Below are 24,585 nucleotides of genomic sequence, written 5' to 3'. Positions count from 1 at the left end.
ATACTTTCTAGAAAGTGAAGATGCAAGGTTAATTGTTTTCTCTTGGCTATGAAGTATGGAAGTCTGTTACTAGGAAGTATTTTAAACTGTAGACTGGGGCGAACACTCCGGATGAGATCAAGGATATTTAAGACAATGAAAAGGAAAGGTATGCTATCTTTAGTGCTTTTTCTAAATCAGAATTGACAAAGATTGTATCTTTGGGATTTGCTTATGAATTTTTGGATAAATTAGAAAATACTTGTGAAGGAGATGATATTGTTAAAGAAGGTAAGTTTCAGAATGCTAAGATTAAGTATGAATGCATGAAGATGGAAGAAGACAATATAAATAGCTACCTACAGAAGATAGATGATGTTTTAAATAAGATCAGAGGACTTGGAGGTGACTTATTGAAAGATGAAGTTGTGAAGAAGGTACTTATAACTCTTACTAAAACTTATAGCTCTAAAGTTTCTGCAATAGAAGAATCACATAATAAGAATAAGTACACTAGAGAATTCAAGTGTATGGCTCTTTTATTGCTTTTGAGATGAGATAATTTGGTACTACTAGAGTGAGAACATAAATAACATTCAAGGCTACTAGATCAGAAAGAGATGGGGAGTTTGATGAAGAAAGGAACCTGAAAGTACAAATGTAAATTGCCCTTTAAATGTTTCAGTTATGGAAAGATTGGTCATTATGCTTCTAGATCTCCTGACAGAATTGCAAATCAAAAGAATAAAGAAGTCAAAGGAAAATTCAATAAGAGGGCTTATTATGTTAAAGAAGATGATAATATCTCTAATGATTCAAATCTGATTATGAAGAAGAAAGTGAATGTTTTCTCTTGGCTCTAAACGAAGATTATTGTTCTGCTAAGCCTGTTAAAGTTCAGATAGAAAAAGCTTTGAAAGATACTGCTAAAACAGAAGGTATTGTTGTATTTGATTTTCATGCTAGAAGAGATAAGGATGAATGTATTATTGACAGTGGATTTTCAAATCATATGACCGGTGATAAGAGCAAGTTTGTAAAACTTGATAAATTTGATGGAAGAGTTGCTGGATTTGGAGATGATCGGACAACTAGGATAGTTGGAATTGGTTCAAATAGCTTTGATGGGATACATAATATTGACAAAGTTTTTTATGTTAAAGGCTTGAATCATAATCTTTTGAGTGTTGGTAAAATGTATGAAAATAGATATAATCTTGGTTTTTAGGATGATGAATGTGAGATTAAAAAAAGGTTTGAAACTTTTATTGGTGTTGGAAATAGGACAAATGGAAATGTATATTAGTTGAAGAGTGTTGGTGGATATTGTTTCCTACTGAATATCACTAAAAGTTGGTTAAGACATCATAGCATGTGTCACATTAACTTTGATAATCTGGTAAGGATCAATTGAATTCAAGCTGTGAGAGATTTACCAAAGATCACAAAACATATTAATACTATTTGCAACGAATTTCAAGTTGGAAAACAAACAAGGAGAACTTTCAATGTTAAAGAACAATGGGCTAACCAGAACTAGAATTCAACAAAGTGACAGGTATTTCATGCTCTTAATTGATGATTACTCTAGAATGACTTGGGTTACTTTCTTAAGAGAAAAATATGAAGCTCTAGAAAAATTTTAAAAATTTAAGGTCATGGTTGAGAATGAGATAGATAGAAGAATCAAATGCTTGAGATCTGGCAGAGGTGGAGAGTTTACTTTTGATGAGTTCAATAACTTTTGTGAGAATCATGGGATAAGAAGACACTTGTCTTCTCCTAGGACACCTCAATAAAATGATGAAGTTGAAAGAATGAACAAAACACTTCAAGTGGCTACTAGAACAATGATGAATGAATAGTGTTTATTGAAAATCTATTGGAAATAATCAATACTCAATGCAATATACACTCTTAATAGAGTAAAAATTAAAATAAATCATGGGGAGACATCTTATGGACTTTGGTATGAAAGGAATCCATCTATGAAATATTTCAGAGTATTTGGAAGAAAATGCTATATTAGGAGAGATGAAGAAAATTTAGGAAAGTTTGACACAAGAGCTAATGATGGAATTTTTCTTGGCTTTTCCACTAAAAGAAAACCTTACAGATGTTATAATAAAAGACTGAGAAGAATTGTTGAAAGAACAAATGTGAAAATTGATAAAGACACTTCAAAAAGTACAGTTACAGAAATTGGATATGAATATGATGAGTCTACTAGAAAACCAGAGGAAGCAAAGGTTGAAGAAATACAGGTACATGATGATAAAGAAGATGCTCTGAAAATTTCTTCTAAGACTCCTAGATATGTGCAAAAGAATCACTCAGAGAAGCAGGTTATTGAATACAAGAACAAAGGTGTTATCACTAGAAGTAAAACTATTGAAGAACAAATGAATTTATGCTTAATTTCATAAACAAAATTGAAAATAGTGAAGGATACTTGCAATGATCAGAGTATTGGATGAAAGATATGCAATAATAATTGGAACATATTTAGAAGAATTTGACTTGGGAACTTGTCCCTACACTGACTGACAAGAATGTGATAGGAACTAAATGGGTATTTCAGAAAAAAAAAAACTGGATGAGGATGGTCATATGGTGAGAAACAAAGCAAGACTTGTATACAAAGGCTACTCATAGCTAGAAGGAATAGATTTTGAGGAGACTTATGCTCTTGTAGCAAGAATGGAATCTATTAGAATGTTTTTGGCTTTTGTAGTACACAAGGATTTCAAGGTCTATCAAATGGATGTGAAGTCTATTTTTTTGAATGGATAACTAAAAGAGGAAGTATGCATTGAACAACTAGAAGGATTCAATCTATCAAATACTCGGGCTATGGCCTGCAAACTAAAGAAGGCATTCTATCGACCAAAGCAAGCTCCAAGAGATTGGTATTCAAGGCTTGATAGGTATTTGTTGAAGCAAGGATCTCAAAAGGTTACTACAAACAACAATATCAATTTTAAGGATGTAGAAAATGACATCTTGATTGTAGTTGTTTATGTGAATGATATAATCTTTGGTGGAAATGATGATATGTGTAAGAAGTTTTCTAATGATATACAAGAAGAGTTTTAAATGTCTAGGATTGGGGAGATGAATTTCTTTCTTGCCTTACAAGTTAATCAGAAAAATGATGGTATATTTATTTCACAATCTAAGTATGTTAATGAAATGTTGAAGATGTTTGGAATGAAAAATTCTAAAGTTGTATGTACTCCTATGGCTACTGGTTGTAAGTTGAGCAAAGATATTGAATCACTAGAGGCTGATCATAGCATATATAGATCAATGATTGGAGGTTTATTATATATGACTGCTACTAGACTGGATATCATGCACACAATATGTCTTGTGGCTAGATTTCAGCAAGACCCTAGAGAGTCACATGTTGCTGAGAAAGCAATTTTGAGATTCCTGAAAGGGACATAAGACTATGGTCTATGGTACCCTAAAAGATCTAATTTCACCTTGATTGCCTACATAGTTGCAGATTGGGTTGGTTGTGTGGATGATTGGAAAAGTACTAGTGGAGGTGCATTTTTCCTTGGACCTCGTTAGGTTGCTTGGTCAAGTAAGAAACAAGATTCAATATCTCCATCTACCGTGAAACCTGAGTATATTCCTATTGCTACTTCTTGTACACAAGTATTATGGATGAAACAAACTTTGAAGGACATTGGAATATTGTTTGATGAATATTTTGTGACAATACAAGTGCAATAAATATTTCTAAGAATCTAGTGCTACATTTAAAAACAAAACATATTTCAATTTGGTATCACTTCTAAAGGGAGAAAGTTTCGAAGAATGAAGTAAAACTTGATTATGTGCCTACAAAGGAACATATTGATGATATATTAAATAAAACTCTTGCTAAATATACTTTTAAATATCTCCGGGAGAAATTGGGGGTCATTGCCCCTCCTTTTTTGAACTAAATGCATATAGAGATGCATTAGCCTAGTAAACTTCATGAACATTACTGTTCTAGACTAATGAGTTGTTGCTACCTCTTAGGGGGAGCTTGGTACAGTTGTAAGTTTTGAAGAATTGAGAAGAATGATATTTCAGCTTTGCCCTTGATGGAAAAGGTGGAGAGAATCCTGAGAGTTTTCAATGTCTAGCAAGGGAAGAGAACATGGACTAGTTTCTTGTTTGTAGTATGAGGGTTGTTATCATTTTTGTTCGCAACAATGACAAAGGGGGAGATTCTTGCAAGGTTCATCATAATAAGTTAAAATGTCATTGATGTCAATGTGATTTTGTCTTGATGTAAACATGATTTGGTTGTCATTAGTGACTGTTTGGTGTAAGTGTTATTCATTTTATTGTATAGTTGTGTTGAGTAATTTTCTCTACATATCTTCTATGTTGTATATCTATTCTTGTGGTTTGGACATGTTGCTAAGCTATGTTAGGAGATGTTATATTTTATATTTGGTTCTCCGGATTGCTATGATGAGGAAGTTGTGTTTACCAGTATAATTGACAGTGTTTGATAGTATTTCCATGTGAAATGTATGCTCCACATTTCTTTGTGTTATGGTTTCTAGCATTGTGTTTTTGGAGTTAGGATGATAATTTCCTTAGCTTCATTCTATTCAATTGGCATGCATTCTTGGGCTTTAGAAGCATGGTTTTCAAGTTTGATGGTGTTTACTTACTCTAGGTTTGTCTGACCTCAGGTGTTTACACTTTGTTTCTCTGATGATTGTGGAATTTTGTATAATGTGTTTGATGATTCTTTTGGTTCTGATTAAGATGTGTTGTGGTCCACTTTACATTCTTCTCCACCACAAAATGGTTAGTGCTAACCTTAATTGAATTGTGCTTGGCTAAGTTGCTTAGCCAACCTTGGGAGTTTTTGCATTTGAGAAGATTATATATATTAATTCTTAGGCATTGTAAATGGTGTGTGTGTGTGTGTGGGTGTGTGAGAGTGTGTGTATATGGAAAAAAGAAAGTAAGATGTGATGAAGGTGTATGAAAGAGGATCTATCTTCCTAACAGTTTGATAGTTGGTGTTGAGTTGGTGAAAATGGCTGAGCTATGTGAGCTTTCATGTGTTAGCTATTGAAAGCAGTGAGCCAAAAGTATCTATAGAACTTATAGTTGTAGAAGTGCATTTGTGGTGAATTCTTTCTCTTTTATTCTTCTTCATTTTGATAGTGAGCCTCTTCTTTCCTTCTCTCAGGTAGTATGCCTTTCTTTGTAAAAATCACCTTAATTGGTGTCACCCTAACATGTGTTTATATCTTGAGAATAGCTTCTTTGTGGTTTTTCCCCTAATAAGGTTTTCCACGTAAAATTTGGTGTCTCATTGTGCATGTTGTGTTTGATGTTTGATGTTCATTTTTTTTTCTTCTGTGGATTATGTGTTAAAGTTAAGTTGTTGCATATCTGATTTAGAAATTAAGTTTAATATTTTACAAAACTAATTCACCCCCACTCTATCAATTGTCTTTTGTGTTGGTATATTCAACACCCTTACCCCTCTCCCTTCATGAAATCTCTCATTTTCTTCTCTCTACCCTCACTTCTCTATCTCATCCTTCCCTAGGTCCCTCACTCCCTCCATGTCTACCTCTCCCTCTATCATTTCTTTCGCTTGTTGGATATAAGAAGAGTGATATAGGGAGAGAGATAGGTCTAGAGTTGGAGGGAGATTAAAAAGAGTGAGATAGATAGAGCAAGAGAATGTTGGTGGAAGCCTGCTAATTATCAAAATTTGATTGTCTAAAAATTAATAAGAGCTTCTAAAATATAAGAAAGAAAAGTATGATAAAAACATTTTGAAGATGCAAGTGCATTAACTCAAGGCATGTGAAATGATTTGTTGGCATTGAGTTGTCACTGATGTCAATCGGTATTGCAGGCACACTACCGATAGAGGTATGTCATCTGGTATGAAGAAGAGTGTACCAGTATGGTGAAAGACAAATAAGGTATTGAGAAGATTATCATGAAGGCTTGTCAATTGGTATGGAAGACAAATAGTTATTGACACTATTAGTGACTTCACTGGTATGAGGTGAGATGCACGTGTGTGAGAATGTTGAGTGATAACCGGTAGAACATAAACTAGTCTGGAGGTTGGCTACATATTTATGATGAAGAGGCAGAATGTTGAAAGTAATTACAAATCACTGGAGGTGATGATAGGCTACAAGTGTAGTGTGCACTACTGGTTAGCAGGAGAAGAAGGTCTCACCAGTAAAGGCTTGTACCGGTATGAGTTTTTTGAATGTTCAAGTGTAAATTGACCTTCTGTTGGTGAGCTGAGTGTATGACCATTGTGATGTCGTGTGGAGCTAAGGTGGCAAACATGCACAGGTCGGTGAAGCCTCCATCGACGTGGTGGTTGAAACAACAAGTTGACATAAATGAAAAAACCACAAATCATGGAACAATAAAAGACTTATGCGACTCGAGGAAGGAAGAATGACAGAGAAAGATCAAGGAGTAGTTGGCACCTAGATTGAAGAAAAGATACCAGACTGCAAGAAGACCTCGAGAAGGAAACAACTGGGCTTTTTATGATTCGACAGATTTCAAGGCAGAAAATCATGGACAAGATTGCTATATTTAGCATGTATGCATTAGAAAATGGAAAATGTGTATAGATGCATTCCTCAAATACATGTGATTGATCCAAAACAGACTGGATCGGATCTCATGCATATTTTGTCGGGTGTACGAAACCCTAATTGCCCTAAGTTTGAATTGTTTCTTGGCGAGAAAGCTCAAGTTTAAATATGTTGACTAGAGACTATGATTGTTGCTGCTGCAGAGTGAAGACAAGTGTAAAATTGCTATCTAAGAGCTGAAGAGATAAAAACTTCAAGTGTTTATGAGTGAAGAACTGATTGTTAAGGAGAAGTAGAGTAAACCGGTGTAAGGAACAACCAGTGGAGTGTGCATTGCACACAAAGGTGACCAACTGGCAAAAGCTATGCTTGATTAAGAGTGATCAAGTGTGAGTTGAAGGTAAAAAGATATTGTAAGATGGGATTTAGAAAAGTTATCAACAAAGTCAAGTTGCACAGTGGGTGGAGAGAATATAGACCGATGAGGGTGAAACTGATAGAGGAGAATATTGTAAGGTTGCAAAAATTCATCCGCAATAGTGATTTAATTTGTATTTCTGAGTTTTATTTTCTTTTCACTAAGTTATAGCTTAGTGCAGGGGTTGTAGCTCCTTTAGGTTGTAGCCTATAAATTGTGCAAGGGTTGGTGCTCATAAATGAGGGGTTGGTACCCTAAATATTGTAATTCGAGATTTATTGTGAGGCTGGATTGGAGAAGAATATCTCCAGTAGCTATTCTCACTGAGGTTTTCCCACATTGGGTTTTCCTTGTATATATCTGGTGTTGTGTGTTGCATCTTTGTGCATGTGGTATATTGATGTTTTAGAAAGTCCATTCACAAACCTTGTTTGCACTGTTTGAGCTACTACTTAGCACTTAGTTTGTTTTATATATTACTAGTATATCCTTGTTGCAGGAAAAGAGTTTAAATCACTGATTCACCCCCTCTCAGTGATCCATTGTGTCCAACAATTGGTATTAGAGCCTAGGTACCCTGTTTTGTCAAAAGAATTCTCTAGCTTGGGTAGATCCTGTCAAGTGTTCACAATGGAAAGAAAAGAATCTGCCTCCTTAAAAGCTCCTATGTTTGATGGTGTCAACTATGCCTTTTGGAGTAGAAGAATGGAAACCTATTTGTCCTCTCTAGGTTGTGATCTATGGATGTCAGTTGTGAATGGGTATGTAGTCCCTAATAATCACCCTATTAATCCAGATGCTAAGAAGGAATATGAGAACAATGCTAAAGCTAAGAATGCCATTCTTAATGGGTTGTCTTATAATGAGTTTGTTAAAGTCATGCACTGCTCCTCTGCCAAGGACACTTGGGATAAGCTGCAGAAGATATTTGAAGGCGATGCTAAAGTCAAGGAAGCCAAGTTGCAGATGTTGAGAGCAGAACTTGAGGGTTTGAAGATGAGAGATGAAGAGAAGATTGATGACTATCTCCAAAGGGTTGATGAAACAACAAATACCATTAGAGGGCTTGGAGAAGAAATAAAAGATGAGGTGGTAGTGAAGAAAATACTTAGATCTCTTACATCTAAGTATGATACAAAGGTCTGAGCAATAGAAGAAGCAAAAGATCTGAATGTCTTTACAATGGATGAGTTGTATGGCTCCCTAACTGCTTATGAGATGAGGACTGCATGTACTAATGTTGTGAAGAAAGAAGCTACATTTAAGACTTCAAGAAAAGGAAAAGAAGAATCTTGTCATGATGCAACTAGTGAAGACTCTGATGACATCATGGAAAAATTTATCAGAAGACTCAAGACATGTTCAGGCAAATATAAAGGCAAGCTGCCTTTGAAATGTTTTAACTGTGGTAAGATTGGACATTTTGCTACTAAATGTCCTTATGGTGATAAGAATGAAGATGATCAATCAAGTGGTAGCAAATCATATAGTAATGATAGGAAGAAAAATGTCTACCTAAAGCAGAGAAGTCTTTACATACATGAAGATGATACCACAGATGAGGAAAGTGCCTCAGATGACTATTGCAGTAGAGATGAAGTCACAACAAATATTTTTATGGCTCAAGAAGTACTGGTACCTGGAGAAGCAGAAAAGGAAGAGAAAGAAGGAGAAGTAGACCTTGAAGAAGAACTCATTAGTGCCTTAGATGAGCTAAAGAAAACAAGAAGAGGCTTGGGTCAGTGCAAGAAGATGAGTCCACTTTTTGGCCAAAAAGTGGAAGTGTTTTCCCTGATTTTTTGAGTTTTGTCTCATTTGAGCTTAAATTTTGAAACACTTGGAGATTGAATCTTGGAAAAAGTTTGGAATATAAAAGATAACCCTCTGAGTCTACTTTCTAAATATATAATTTATTTTAATACCCACATAATAAAAAATAACTTTTTGAATAGAGTTCTAAGAACTATGTTTTAAAAATGGTTGTTTCAGGACCATACCATGCATGTGTACGACCCACACTTTTTGACACAATTAAAATTATTTTCTCAAACCATTTTGGGAAATGATTTGTAACACACTGAAGATTGATGAGCATTTTTTTTTGTATTTTTTTTTAAAATATATTTTTTTAATTAATTTTTTAATGACCGTAATTATCTTTTTAAAAATTTGACATGTACGACCAACATAATTTGACGTAAAGTTAAAATTTTTTGATTTTTTTTTTTAAATAGAAAAATAATTTTGTGTAGATCAATGACATATATTTTTTTTTCAAAATTCATTAAAATAAAAAGTTATTAAATTAACAAAATTAGTTAATATTTCAAGTTTATGGACCCGATTTAGTATAAATTAAATGAAAAATAGTTAAAATGATCAGTTTTTTTAAAAAGTTACATATTTAGAATTTAGATAGTATAATCTGAAATGGGTTTTAATTTCGTATAAAAATTCTCTAATTAGAGACACATAAAATATTTCAGAAGTTCATATTTGTGCTTTCGTTTATGGAGATTTAAATTTGTAGGTCCATATCTTAGGTGTGGCCATCCCAAGCCTATCCTGGACCTAATCCCAAGGAAAGTGGTGGGTTGTGCAATCAACTTCCATAGAACGAGCCCCCGTTTACAAAATGGGGGCCCATTCTAAACGGGGGCCCATTATATAAATAATGGGCCCCTGTTTTGAAAATGGGAGCCCATTCCTAAAATTACCATTATTGTCCAAAAATGAAAAAATGCTCTTGAAAAAATGGGTAAAATTGGATTTTAAAACGGGGGCCCATTTTTTAAAAACGGATCCCCATTTTGTTTTCAAGTGGGCCCTTGTTTGAGAACAAAATGGGGGCCTATTTAGTTTCGCCTCGGGCCCTTGATACTTTTGGCCTTGGGGGCCTAAAGCAAAAAAGAGCCCCCATTTTTTGAAAACGGGCCCCCGTTTCTAAGAGCATGTTTTCCAACACGCAGATTTCTACCAATTTGTGACTCATTACCTTGCACTTACCCACTTAAAGAAGGTAAAGAGGGTTGTAGCTAAAGAATAAGAATTGTTGGAGCAGTCTCTTGAAGAGTCCAAGAGAAAAATCACAGATCTAAAATTCCAATTGGAAGAGGCCAAAAGGATGTGTGAAGTCACTAGTGTGAGTCAGAGTGAAAAGGAAAAGGAACATCAAAATTTGGAAGCAAAAAAAGTGAAACTCCGGAAGGACTTAGAGAAAAGTCAAGAAGAAATAAAATTGAGAAGCAAATTTGAAGGTAGCATTGAAGCCCTGGACAAGATGCTGAGAAAACAAAAGCAATCCAAAGATACCGGTGGCTTAGGTTTTCAAGAAGGTCAAAGTTCAAATAGAAAAGATGCATCTGATAAGGAGATACAATTCACTTCTTCAAATAAAGGTGAAGAGTAGAAGACATATGCAGATGCTACTAGAAACCACCACACAAACCAGTATACTCAATCAATGAACTAGAGACCATACTTAATGCACCAACATTCATATCCAAGGAGAAATACAAGTATTGATCATGAAGGATTCTCAGGGGCTAGCAACATGAAAGGAAGACCGCCAGTGAGGTAGCTGTTTGCAAGTTCAAGACAACCTAACCAGTATGTTCCAAATTTTCATGGCTATTGTCACTGGTGTAATAAGTTCAGTCATAGAATGAAAGAGTCCAGGAAAATGAATGTCAACCCTAGTTTTGAGAGTAGAAACTCATTTTCTGCATTACAAAGTACAAATGTCATATGTTATAATTGCAATGAGTTTGGTCACAAGAGTTATGAATGTAGCAGTAATATGAAAATGTCCTACAAGAATGCATTGTGTACATCTTATAGTGCTAATGTGAAATGCTATAAGTGTCAAAATTTTGGTCATATAGCAAGGTATTGTTAGCTGAGAACCAACAAGCAAAAGCGAATTGTACCAGATGAGAAGTTGGAAACAAAACCAAAAAGTGACATAAGAGGAAAAGAGAGAAGAGAAACTAGTTTGGGTAGACAAGGAGAAAAACAAGATAGAGTCCAGCCTGATTGTACAAACTACTCTACATGTTGAAAGAAGGAATTTATGGGTAGTTGATAGTGGTTGCTCAAATCACATGACTAAAGATAAGAAAAAGTTCATCAAGCTTGATGATTGGAATGGTGGTTCAGTCCGGTTTGGTGACAACTCCTCCATCAAGATCAAAGGCCGGGTACACTGAATATTGATGGAAATATCAAGGCTCATGATGTGTACTATGTAGAAGGTTTGAAGCATAACCTACTGAGTGTAATTTAGATGCGTGACAAAGGGTAAAAGTTCTCATTTGAGTCTACCGATTGTTAGATAAGAAAGCAGAGTATAGGTCAAGTGGTAGCAGGAGGAAAGAGAACTGAGGGAAATGTCTACAATCTAAAGGAATGCTATGAGTCCCAATGAATGATGGGATAGGTTGATGAAAGTTGGTTGTGGCATCGGAGATTAGGCCATGTGAATTTTGATAATCTGGTTAAGATAAGAAAGAACTGGTATGTGAGAAACATACCTCAGATCATAAAACCGGAAAGAACATTCTGTGATGAATGTGTTAGAGGTAAGAAAGAAAAGGTCAACTTTAAAACAAAAGAATATAACACCTCAAGACCTTTGGAGTTGATACATACTGACTTATGTGGGCCAACAAGGACAAGAGAATTGGTTGGAGAAAGGTATTTCATGTTGTTCATAGATGATTACTCAAGAATGACTTGGGTAACCTTCCTACATGATAAGTCACAAGCATTTGAGAGATTCAAAATTTTTAGGAAGATGGTGGAAAATGAAAGTGGACACCGGCTAAAATGCTTAAGATCAGACCAGGGTGGAGAATTTTCTTCCAATGTATTTGTTGACTACTGTGAGAAACATGGAATCCGAAGACAATATTCAGCTGCAAGGATAACTCAACAAAATGGGGTGGTAGAGAGGAAAATTAGGACAGTGAAGGAGATGGCTAGGACTATGTTGAATAAGGCCAACATATTGGATATATACTGGAAGGAAGCAGTTCATACTACTATCTACACTTAAAACCAAGTATAGTTAAGAGTGAATAGTAGAATGACTTCTTATGAGTTATGGAAAAAGGAAACCATCACTTAAGTACTTTAGAGTGTTTGGAAGTAAGTGTTTCATCAAGAGAGATGCTGATGGATTAGGAAGTTTTGATTACCAAAGTGATGAAGGAATCTTCTTGGGATACTCAACCAATAGTAAAGCCTACAAATGCTACAACAAGAGATTGAGAAGGGTGGTTGAGAGTGTAAATGTGAGAATATATGAAGACTCACATAGAGGAAATTATGCACCGACACCTTACATTGATGATTCAAATGTTGAAAATGAAGAACAATCTAACAATGGACCGGTAGAAAATACACCAAAAAAATCCCCAATCGGTATGTGCAAAAGAATCATTCAGAAGAACAGATCATAGGAGATAGGAATGAAGGTGTGTAGACCAGAAGGAGATTAACTCGGGAAGGTGAGCAGGTAAATTTTTGTCTCATGATTGAAGTAGAGTCCAAAAATTTTGATGATGCTAGCAAAAGTGAGAAGTGGGTAGATTCCATTGATGAATAATTGAGACAAATTAAGAAAAATCAAACTTGGGAACTTGTTCCTAGACCAGCAAATAAGAATGTCATAGGTACCAAATGGGTCTACCAGAACAAGATGAATGAAGAAGGTAAGATAGTCTGGCATAAAGCAAGGTTAGTTTGCAAAGGGTATGCTCAAGTGGAAGGTATTGATTTTGAAGAAACCTTTGCACCGATTGTTAGGTTAGAGGCAATAAGAATGTTTTTAGCTTTCTCAACCTGCAAGGGATATGAAGTATATCAGATGGATGTGAAATTTTTTTTTCTCAATGGAAATATTGAAGAAGAGGTGTATATGGAACAACAGGAAGGGTACTTGTTGCATGAAGATGAGAGTTTTGTATGCCGATTGAAGAAAGCCCTGTATGGTTTGAAGCAGGCTCCTAGAGCATGGTATTCCAGGTTAGAAAAATACTTGAAGGAGCAAGGATTCTGGAAAGGGAATGTAGACAACAACTTGTTTGTCAAGGTAAATGGAGATCACATGATTATAGTTGTTGTATATGTGGATGATATTATCTTTAGTGGAGACAAATACATCATGTGCAAAGAATTTGAAAATTAGATGAAGATAGAGTTTGAGATGTTCATGTTGGGTGAATTGTCCTATTTTCTTGGTCTACAGATCTCATAGGAGGAGAAAGGAATTTTCATCTCCCAAACCAAGTATGTGAAAGACATGCTGAAGAAATCTAAAATGGAGGACAACAAACCAGTAAGTACTCCCATGGTTACTAGATGTAAGTTGAGAAAACTAGATGAATCACCGAAAGTTGAGCAAACACTGTATAGGTCTATGATCGATAGTCTATTGTATTTAACAACATCTAGACTAGATATTGTACAAGTTGTTTGCATGGTAGGAAGATTCCAAGTTTCTCCTTAATAGTTCCACTTAAATGTAGTTAGAAGAATCTTCGGGTATCTACAGGGATCTATAGTTATGGCATGTGGTATCCAAAGAAGGGAGACTTTTCTTTATAGGCTTATACTGATGCAAATTGGGCAGGAAGTATTGATGACCATAAAAGTACAAGTGGAGGTGATTTATACTTAGGAGACCAGTTAGTATCATGGCACAGTAAGAAGCAAGATTTAGTGTCATTTTCTATTGCTAAGGTAGAGTATATAGCAGCTGCTACATGTTGTTCATAGGTTTTATGGATGAAAAAAACACTGAAAGACATACAGGTGGAGATACCGAAACCCATTTCAATCCGGTGTGATAACTCAAGTGCAATCAACATCTCCAAGAATCCAGTAATGTACTCAAGAACAAAACACATTGCAATCAAGTATCACTTCTTGAGGGAGAAGGTAGTAGACAAGGAGGTCATAGTAGAATATGTTCCAACTGATGAGTACATTGCTAACATATTTACCGAGCCACTTCCTTTGGGTCCATTTGAGTATTTGAGACAAAAGATGGGAGTTTTCCCACCATCTGGCATCACTTAAATGAATAGGAGATTGCATAATTCAGGGGGAGTCAACCATTGCTACTATCTTATGACACTTGAATCATGATATATGGACATAGGGGGAGAGTGTGTCTTAACTAGATGCAGTCAAGGGAGAGATTATTAGTGTCAAAATAAGGTTCTCTTTGTCATTGATGTCAAAGGGGGAGAGAAACCAGAAAATTAAATGTTGACATCAATGCCAAAGGGGGAGATTGTTGGTATTGAGTTGTCATTGATGTCAACCGGTATTGCAGGCAGGATACCGGTAGAGGTATGTCATCTGGTATGAGGAAGAGTGTACCAGTATGGTGAAAGAAAAATATGGTATTGAGAAGATTATCATGAAGGCTTGTCAACTGGTATGGGAGACAAGTAGTTATTAAGACTATCAGTGACTTCACCGGTATGAGATGAGATGCATGTGTGTGTGAGCATGTTGAGTGATAACCAGTAGAGCATAAACCAATCTGGAGATTGGCTTCCTATTTATGATGAAGAGGCAGAATGTTGAAAGTAATCACAAATCACCAGAGGTGAAGATATGCTACTAGTGTAGTGTACACAAACGATTAGCAGGAGAAGTAGGTCTCATCGATAAAGGCTTGTATTGGTATGAGTTTGCTAAATGTTCAAGTGTAAACTGACCTTGTGTCAGTGAGCTAAGTGTATGACCATTGTGATGCCATGTGGAGCTAAGGTGGAAAAACATGCACAGGTTAGTGAAGCCTCCATCGACATGGTGGTTGAAACAACAAGTCGACATAAATGAAACAACCATAAATCATGAAATAATAAAAGACTTATGCGGCTCGAGGAAGGAAGAATGATAGAGAAAGATCAGCGAGTAGTTGGCACCTGGATCAAAGAAAAGATATCAGACTGCAAGAAGACCTCGAGAAGGAAACAACTGGGCTTTTTATGATTCGACAGATTTCAAGGTAGAAAATCATGGACGAGATTGCTATCTTTAGCATGTATGCATTAGAAAATGGAAAATGTGTATAGATGCATTCCTCAAATACAGGTGATTGATCCAAAACAGACTAGATCGGATCTCATGCAGATCTTGTCGAGTGAAGGAAACCCTAATTGCCCTAAGTTTGAATTGTTTCTTGGCGAGAAAGCTCAAGTTTAAATATTGTGACTAGAGACAATGATTGTTGCTGCTGCAGAGTGAAGACAAGTGTAAAATTGCTATCTGAGAGCTAAAGAGATAAACACTTCAAGTTTTTATGAGTGAAGACCTGATTGTTAAGGAGAAGCAGAGTAAACCGGTGTAAGGAACAACTGGTGGAGTGTGCATTGCATACAAAGGTGACAAACTGGCAAAAGCTATGCCTGATTAAGAGTGATCAAGTGTGAGTTGAAGGTGAAAAGATATTGTGAGATGGGATTTAGAAAAGTTATCAACAGAGTCAAGTTGCACATTGGGTGGAGAGAATACAGACTGGTAAGGGTGAAACTGACAGAGGAGAATATTGTAAGGTTGCAAAAATTTATTTGCAACAGTGATTTCATTTGTATTTTTGAGTTTTATTTTCTTTTCACTAAGTTATAGCTTAGTGTAGGGGTTGTAGCTCCTTTAGTTTGTAGCCTATAAATTGTGCAAGGGTTGGTGCTCCTTTGAATTGGTGCTCATAAATAAGGGGTTGGTGCTCCCTGGTTTGGTGTTGTAAATATTGTAATCAAAGATTTATTGTGTGTTGCATCTTTGTGCATGTGGTATATTGATGTTCTAGAAAGTCCATTCACAAACCTTGTTTGCATTGTTTGAGCTACCGGTCAGCACTCAATTTGTTTTATATATTATCGGTATCTCCTTGTTGAACAAAAAGAGTTTAAATCACTGATTCACTCCCCTCTCAGTGATCCATTGTGTCCAACATGATTGCATCTAAATTTGAAAATTTTAATGTTAATTCATGTAATGTAGACACCTAAAAGATATATTTCAAAAATGATTGTAAATATGAATAAACTAAATGCATATAAATCAGATCTAAAAATGAAAATGCAAACATAAGATAGATCGAGTTCACCAAAATGATATGTAGGAAATGAGATCCTAGCCTAGCAGTGTAAACTAAGATCTCAAATCTCCATTGATGTATATCATTAGAAGCATAAATTAGGTCTAGCTACAATCTTAACAAAATAGTTGAGCACTTGTGGGTTTATGACTCCTTTTTTATTGCAATGAATTTGAGATTGTAAAGTGTGTGTAAATGAAGTAGGTTAATGATATAAAATTGGGATCTTTCAACATAAATAGAATTATATAGAACTAGAAACTAAAATAGTAGTAGAAATTTGAAATTAGGAGATAGAGAATAGCCTATGATGTCTAACAATATGGATTAGAAAGTGCTAGACTAGAGTGTTTGGTACCCTATTTTGAAGGTTTCTTCATCAACAAAAAGATTTGAATTATGGATCAAGAGGTTTTGTAGATCTATCCCTCCAAAGACTAGTCTAAAAGCATTGAATAGGTATAAAAAGTACCATAGTGCAGGGGTTTTTCTTATCCAAAGTTTAGTACTGTTCATCTTAATCTACTTAGCGCAATTCTATAATTCTTAGTTGTTGAATATGTACCTACACACTTGAAAAGAGGGAAAATGGTTGTATTGTATAGGAAATTGCCTAAGTCAAATCATGTGTTAGTGTTTCCACCTCCACAATAGAAATGATGATGTAAACAAAGAGCTTACTCCTAGTAGGATAGAGGCTAAATATAATTGAAATGTTGAATCAACAATATCATACCTTAGGATTGATGATGGTGGTGATACAATGCTCTTTACACAAGTCCTCTAAGTTTTGATGCAATAACAATTACATGACATAAAATTATCCATCATGAAATTATACTTGAAGCTAGGTTGTAGCTTATTGCTCCTTGTACTAAGATATGCTCTTGAATTAAGGAATTAGGAATTCTTGAGCATCAGAAATAATAAGTTGTGAAATTAGACTTTATGAATGAAAAAATATTACTTTATATAGGGTTCTCAAGGTATTTTTGAGTTTAGGTCAACATAAAATGGTCAAGTGCCAAAATCAAGACTAGATTTGACGATGTAAAGGCTAACGCTTGCATGCTACAATTTAAATGTAATTTTGGTAAGCTGTTGGAGCATAAAAACAATGTTGGAGTGTAAAAAGGATACTAGAGCATAAAAAGGATGAATTTTACATTTTAACATAGTCCCACCAAAATAAGGCCTTTGAAGGGGAGTCACCATTGGAGAAGCCAAGATCATGGAGTCACATCCAAATAATCACTTATAGGGTGTATAAATGAAAATGATCCAAATAACAATCAACATATCAATTACCATAAATTGGATTAAAGTACATAATAAAACACTTGTATATATACAAGATGGGTTTGAGGTGAGATGGTGTAAACCAAAGTTATGAGTAACCCTCAAATGTGAATGACACATATGTACACTTGTAAGGTGATGAAAAGTATCTCTAATCTCCCATAAGGTGAGGAAAGAATATCTCCAACCTCTAATGAGGTGAAATGTCTAAGTGGCTAACCTCATGTGTGCACACATGGTGAGACAAAAAAGTGTCTTTAACCTATAAAGTGAATTTAATCTTTAGTTTCAAGATTAACTTAGACCTAGCCACTAAGTGCGACTTAAGCCTAGGTCTGGGTTAAGTAAACAATACACTCTAATACCCCATTAAGTTATACTTAGGGAGTAATAATGCTCAAATATAAATATGGGGCTAGGATCAAACCCTAATAAGGTGCCCATGTGCAAATATCTCATCAAGTGGAAAAAAAGGAGAAAACCCAATGGTAACATGTCTGAGACAATTCAACAAAACATTCTATCTAATGAGTACTTTCTCCATCCCCATTGAAATAGTCTTCTAGGCAAGAGAAAATGTGAGAAAATCCCAACATGAAGTTGTCTTCTATAGATATCTCCAAAAGAAAGAATCCTTTAGGCCTGGTAGATTATGATGTGTTAGCGAAAGACAAGAGCAACTTTTGTGCAGGGAGGTTGTTTCTTTTTTCCTTGCCAAATGTTGGTCCATGTTACAAGCCATAAGACCCTTGGGACTTCTTATGACATTAAATAAACTAGCCAACATGTTGCTATAGGCTGGGAAAGTGTGTGTGGGCTGCATAAATTATTTGAAATCCTATGAAAAGAACAAAAAGCCTGCAAATAGGTCGATACCACAAACAAGAAAAAGATTGTATATGCCAAATTTTGCCTCTAAATATGGATTTTTATCCAAAAGACAAAATGTGCAAAATGGTTTGACATATGATTTAGCCTCTCATATCTATATAGCTCTCTCTTTACTCAAAAATCTTTGTACCAAAAAAATAGAAACTTCTTCCATGACACACCAAATCAATCCAGATTGAAAAACACAGTATCTTAGTTTAATGACATTAGATTTCCACAATCCATAATGTTGATGATTTGTTGTTTTTGGATTTAAATGTGTGAAATTTTTTGCATCAATATTTTGGATCACACTCCATGATCTATCACCAAGAATGTAAGAGTGCATAAACTATCTTAGTTTAACTCTGGTACCATGTTATCATTAGGATCACTAAGCATTTGCTAGCATCAAATCTAGAGTGATTTCATAATAATTAATGTGTGCAATGCACATATAGATAGAGTGATTGGGTCAAATCAAAATTCAATCGCAACATTCAATGAGTGGTGGCAACTAAGCTTTGCCAAGTGGAAACTTGTGCCTTGATTGAGTTTGACCAACTCTCCAAGTTTCCATATAACCTACCTAAGGTGGCTTAAATCCATGTGTAGAAATACATAGGATAATTACAGTATACACTAACATCATCAACTGTGGAAACAACCAGTTGTGAAGGAACAATGATTTTTTTTTGGTAACCCTGTGGTATCCCCTAGCATGATCTTTCTATTCACCCATGAAATGACTCAACCTAGCATTTCCTCGGCCCTTACCTTGGTCTTACTTTTTACTACCAATTTGGGGACTTCAAAGAGGCAAGTTGAGGTGAGACTAGTCCACAGGAGGTGACCAAATCTGCCCAAACGCCTCGACCATCGGTTCATTCTAGAGCAACATGAGTCGACCTCGAGACCTATATGGGATGAATGCAAAGCCCATAACCAACCATGCTACCCCGTGGGGCTATTGTGAAGGAACACTATTATAAATAACTGATCATTTGCTGAAGTTGTGTCCACATAAGTTAGGGTAGTAGGTGTCTCAGTGAAGGGAACATCATGATTAGATGAAGATTCAAGATCTCCAAAAATCTATTTGATGATGGTTCAAACCATGAAAGGCCACTTAGTGTGGTCTATGTGATGAATATATTTCTCATAAACCATAATGCCTATTAGTCCATAAAACCTTATCATTTTTGTTAAACAACTTTTTCTTTTGATATTTATCATGTGGTTCAACAACTAGTCCAAGGAGATAGGGCAATAAACATTATCATGATAGTGATTCAGTATTCCTTGTTTCCAAGGCAAATAGTTCTCTAGATTAAGCTTGGAAATAGAAGGTTGAAATTCCAATTTAGATGACATAATGGATCTCCCCAAAAGCATAACTTTATCTCAATTAATGATTACATGGATAATCACCATGATATCTCAATTAGTCTCCAAGTGAAGAAATGTAAGAAGAAGTGCAAAAGCATATAAGATGCAATACACGTTACACCTCCCTTGATTGAGTTTTAAGCCCCCTCTTACAATTGGCACTTTATACAAGTTGGATTGAAAAATGACACTTTATAATGATACTATGGAATCAACTTCATTGGTTTGAGCTCAAAAAAAAATGGCACTCAAACACGATTATCAAATTGAAGTTATGATATTTTTGACAACTTAGTTATAATAATTCAATTATTCCCTAAGGTAAAATAAATGGGACATTACAGTCCTCTCATCCCAAAGATTGCATCTCCTCAAGCAATTTGAACTCGCATGCCACTATCAAGTCACAAATGAACCCATAGAACTCCATCCCATCTTTGCTATACCAATCTAACACAACTAAGCCTCATGATTCTTCCAATCTATATTGCATTGTGAAGGCACTAATTTCATTGGTTTCCAATGTAGGAGTTAATGGTTATAACTTATTGAATAATGTTGATTCTTCATGAATTTGACTTACTTCATTATAGGAAGTTGCACCAGATTTTTAACACTACCAATTGCAATATAAGTGGAATATAATAATAGATACTAGATAATTATAGATGAAACCAATTAAAACTTTATTTTAAGGTAGTGTTTGTACAAACCAAATGAATACTAGGGAGGATCACATATATAATCAAATAATCTTTCTTGAATATAAGAAGCATATGTCAAGTACCCATTAGTTGCCAAGTAGAACACAATCATCGACAACCACTTACAACCAACTCCTTAAAGACTACCTAGAAATTAACAAGTAGATGATACATAGTCAAATATAAACAAGACATAAAGTCATTTTACACTAACTACACTGTGGAAAGATGTGTGGTAATGCTCTTGCTTGAAATGAAATTTGGAAAGGTATTTGGGACTATAATTGTGCCTATGTAAAAATTGTGATTTGTGTTGGAAGAGATGAATTTGGATAAGTGTATCAAGAGCAATGGATTGAAAATTAGTGGTAATGTTGTTGTGATTAATGTTGAGGAGATTCATATATCTACTTTGATTTTAACTAACCCTTTAAGAGGATATATTAGCTTGATCTTATGTTTCCATTAGGTAGTAAGTCCCTAGAAACCAATTCTCTCTAATGAAAAGGATCCTCCTTTTTCACTTTGAAAGAACCAATAGTTGGTTTGTTGTGATCATTACCATCCTTTGAGTATTTTTTTACTTTTGTGGTCAAGTGTTTGACACTAATACATTTGGCCTAAAATTCCGATGAAGGTTTCCGACAGAGAAGGCATATTGTGACCAAATTTATTTATTTTTTTTGAAAAAATGCCCGCATTCATTGGAATTCTGATGATAATTCAACATTTGGTTTTGACGGAGAAGGAATTGGCAATGAAATTTGTGTTTTTTTGAAAAAGTGCCCACGTTCGTCAAAATTCCGACGACCGCGAGCATTACTTAAAAAAAAAAAGAAGAAAGACCAAGTCATTTGATAAACATTAATCCCGCCTCTTCATCGTGTCGAGCTCTACCATATTCACAAAAAAATGGGCATTACAAGGTGGGAAACAGTTCTGGATTGCGGTGCCTCCAAGATCCGGTTGAAGAAAAAAGGTAGTGTAATCAACCAGTTCATTCACGGGATGTTTTCTTGAAGAAAAAATCGTTATGTTTGTGACAATGTGTCAAATTTGTTTTATGTAGTGATGAAATTGTTTGAATTTTACATAGGAGGTTGCATTTGTGTTGGTTGGTGATCAAGTTTTATCTTTATTATAATGAATTTTCCTACTCATAATTTTTTTTCCGTAGCTCATATTCATTGTCCAGTAGAAAAAGAGATAAATAAGATTGATTTGGATGGTTGATCAAATGAAATGATCAATTATCCTCTTTATAGGCATAACCTCTTAGGGGAAACCCTAATTAAGAAGCAAGATGACCTAAACCTACGTGATCAAATAGGGAAGAACACATATTGTGCCACTTGTATCTGACATCCATTGGAAGTGGCCTGAACGTAGGCTCTAGCTGAGGAGCTTACCTTGGGTATGGATGCTGGTATATATGGATGTGATAGAAACTCCCTACTGCAGGACCATCAAACCACTATGTAGTGATTGAGTGCCATTTTTTGTCGGTGTTTTGGAAGGGAGGATAAGCGTACCATGATAGGAAGGTGGTATAAAATGGAAGTTGAGAGGTATAAGGTTATGAGGTGTGGGTTAGGATAATATAGGGAGGTAAGTGATGAATGATGTAATGGTGAAAGAGTATGTTAGGATATGTTAGGGGTTTGGAAGGTAGGAAAGTGAATGGGGGGAGATAAAAGGATGTGAATGATGGAATGGGGTTAGGCATGTGAAGTAAAAGTAAATGTTTATGAGGTTAAGGTTTAGGATAGGATGTAGGAAAAAGAAGGAGGTTAAGAGAGGGAATATGAAAGGTAGATGGAAGGTAATAATGATAGGAAGTGAGGTAAAGGTTATGAGGTGTGGGTTAGAAAATAGGGTGTAGGAAATGGAAGGAAGGGTCATCCATTCTGTAGTGCTTCAAAAGGAGCACATTCACATGAGAGACAAGAAGAGTCATTTCATGTCGTAGTGTACCTCCTTAAACCTTCCACCAACACCAAACTCAATACCAAACTCTCTCCCAATCTCTCTAATGGACTAACTCAACTCACTTTCAAATTGTGACAGTCAGTGCAAGGTTTAGGATAGTACTAATTAGGATCTTCTAATTATGGTGGGGCCTAGCCAACATAGGGTTATATGAGATAGTGGTAAGTTCAACAGTGATGTGTATTAGATTGTCATCAAAGTTTCCTGTTAGTGTTACTTTGTATCAGCATTAACCACTTATTGTCATTTCATTACAATCAGTTTGTTATTCCTTATAAGAATTTGTAGTATTACCATAATTTGCATAATCTCAATTTGATTGTATTATGTATTCTTGAGATTATGTGCAGATATATATATTTATATGTAATGCCTGGTAGTAACGTTATGTTATTTTAATGTGGTTTGAATAAATAGATAAAATTTACCTTCTTAACTTAATATGATATTAATTGTCATTGACTTGATTAAGAACATCTTAATTTATATTCAATGATGCACAAATCTAAATTTAAATATATATATCATACTGGCTGATATATACTCTAATGCTAACTCAGGAAATTCATGCTTATACGTACTTGACACTGAACTTACCCATGTCTTTATCCTTGTTGGTAGACTATCATTATTCATCTTGTATGCTCTCTAAACTTGGGCATTAAGGTTGTCCTATGCATTATCACATGACTATTTTTTCTTGTTCTTAGGGTTGCCTATTGCTCTAAACATGATTAGGCTTTTTCACTATGTTGACTACCACCTTTAATGGACTTCCATCATGAAGAATTATTAGTATTTCCCTCTTTGACTGTCACAAGATGACTAAAATGTTTGCATAGGTGACTAGATCTATTAATGTGAGTTCTCTTCATAATATTGGTAATTGTCATACTTTGATTGTAAGGATACCACCTTAGCAGTAGTGAGAGAAAAAACAATGATCACCCCATACCCAAAACATGGTGATCGTGCAAGCTAAGGATTAGAACAAAGATGGAAATATAGTGCACAATTAATTCTACAAGAGCCTTCATCATCAATGAAAAGACAAGATAGAGTTGCAGACCAAGTCTTCTGTTCAATTATCCTAAAGTGTTTTGGTGTTTTGAGACTGCTCTTTTTCCTGTTTGATAGTGAACATCCGTTTTACTACTTTATCTCTATTATTATATTTGGTCTGAGTCTTTTATGTATATAATTTGACAATGATTTTATCATTTTGACTATGTTTCCAATGAAAATGATGGGCCATTTTTATTTCTTTTGAAACATTGAATCTACAATAAATATTATCAAACATAGTAGATAGTGATGGCTCTTTTTTACCATGTTTGCCTATATGTTGCCCTCTTACCATCCAAATATATATGTTGCTCTTAACACTATCCTAGAAGATCTTTACTATATTTTCAATGAAACTTGGCTTTGTTTACTTCTTATTCACTATTTTATTGGTGTAGCTGTTCCTTTCTATTCTTCTTTTAATGTGTGCTTCAAAGTGATGTGTTGCTCACAATTCTTTTCCTTAGACCTATAAATAAGGCTTGTCATTGTCATCTACATACAACAGTTATACTATGCTCTCAGACTTAGGCACATTTGTCTTTCCTTGCACATTTGCAAATGTGCATGAGAGTCATCTTGAACTAGTTCTAGGGAGGTATCTAGCAGAGGAAGCTTCTAAACATTATAGTTTGTGTTAATATGTTCCAAACATATATGTAAATAAAAAATTGACAAATATACCTCAATTTTGAAATGCTTTAATGTTTCTAGAACATGTTAGTGTATGCTTTCATCATGGAAAAACATAATGTAGTTGATCATAACTGATGTAACAAAGTTGTATCTTTAAATGCCTTGTTCCTTGATTATAGATCTATGCTCAATTGATTTGAATTGATTGATTGAAAAATTGGTAGATGTGGGTTGGAGTTTTTAGGGGTTTGAAATGAGAAATAGACTTGTATCTATATGCAGCTTGCACCTTTTCAAATTGAACTTTTGGAAAAGTCCAAATTTGGAGAAGAAATTCCTACTATTTGCGAATCCAACATTCATCTTTCAAATTTTAACTCCAATTTCCATGAATAAGGGTTCCCAAGACCCTAGTCCTAGAAAATTGAGCCATGAGGAACATCATGAATAAGGGAATGAACCAAATTTATGGAAGCATTCTGAAACCTAAGTACAATTAGGCATAAATAA

The sequence above is a fragment of the Cryptomeria japonica genome, chromosome 3, assembly GCF_030272615.1.
Source record: "Cryptomeria japonica chromosome 3, Sugi_1.0, whole genome shotgun sequence".
Lineage (NCBI taxonomy): Eukaryota > Viridiplantae > Streptophyta > Pinopsida > Cupressales > Cupressaceae > Cryptomeria > Cryptomeria japonica.
This window is presented reverse-complemented; position numbering follows the sequence as displayed.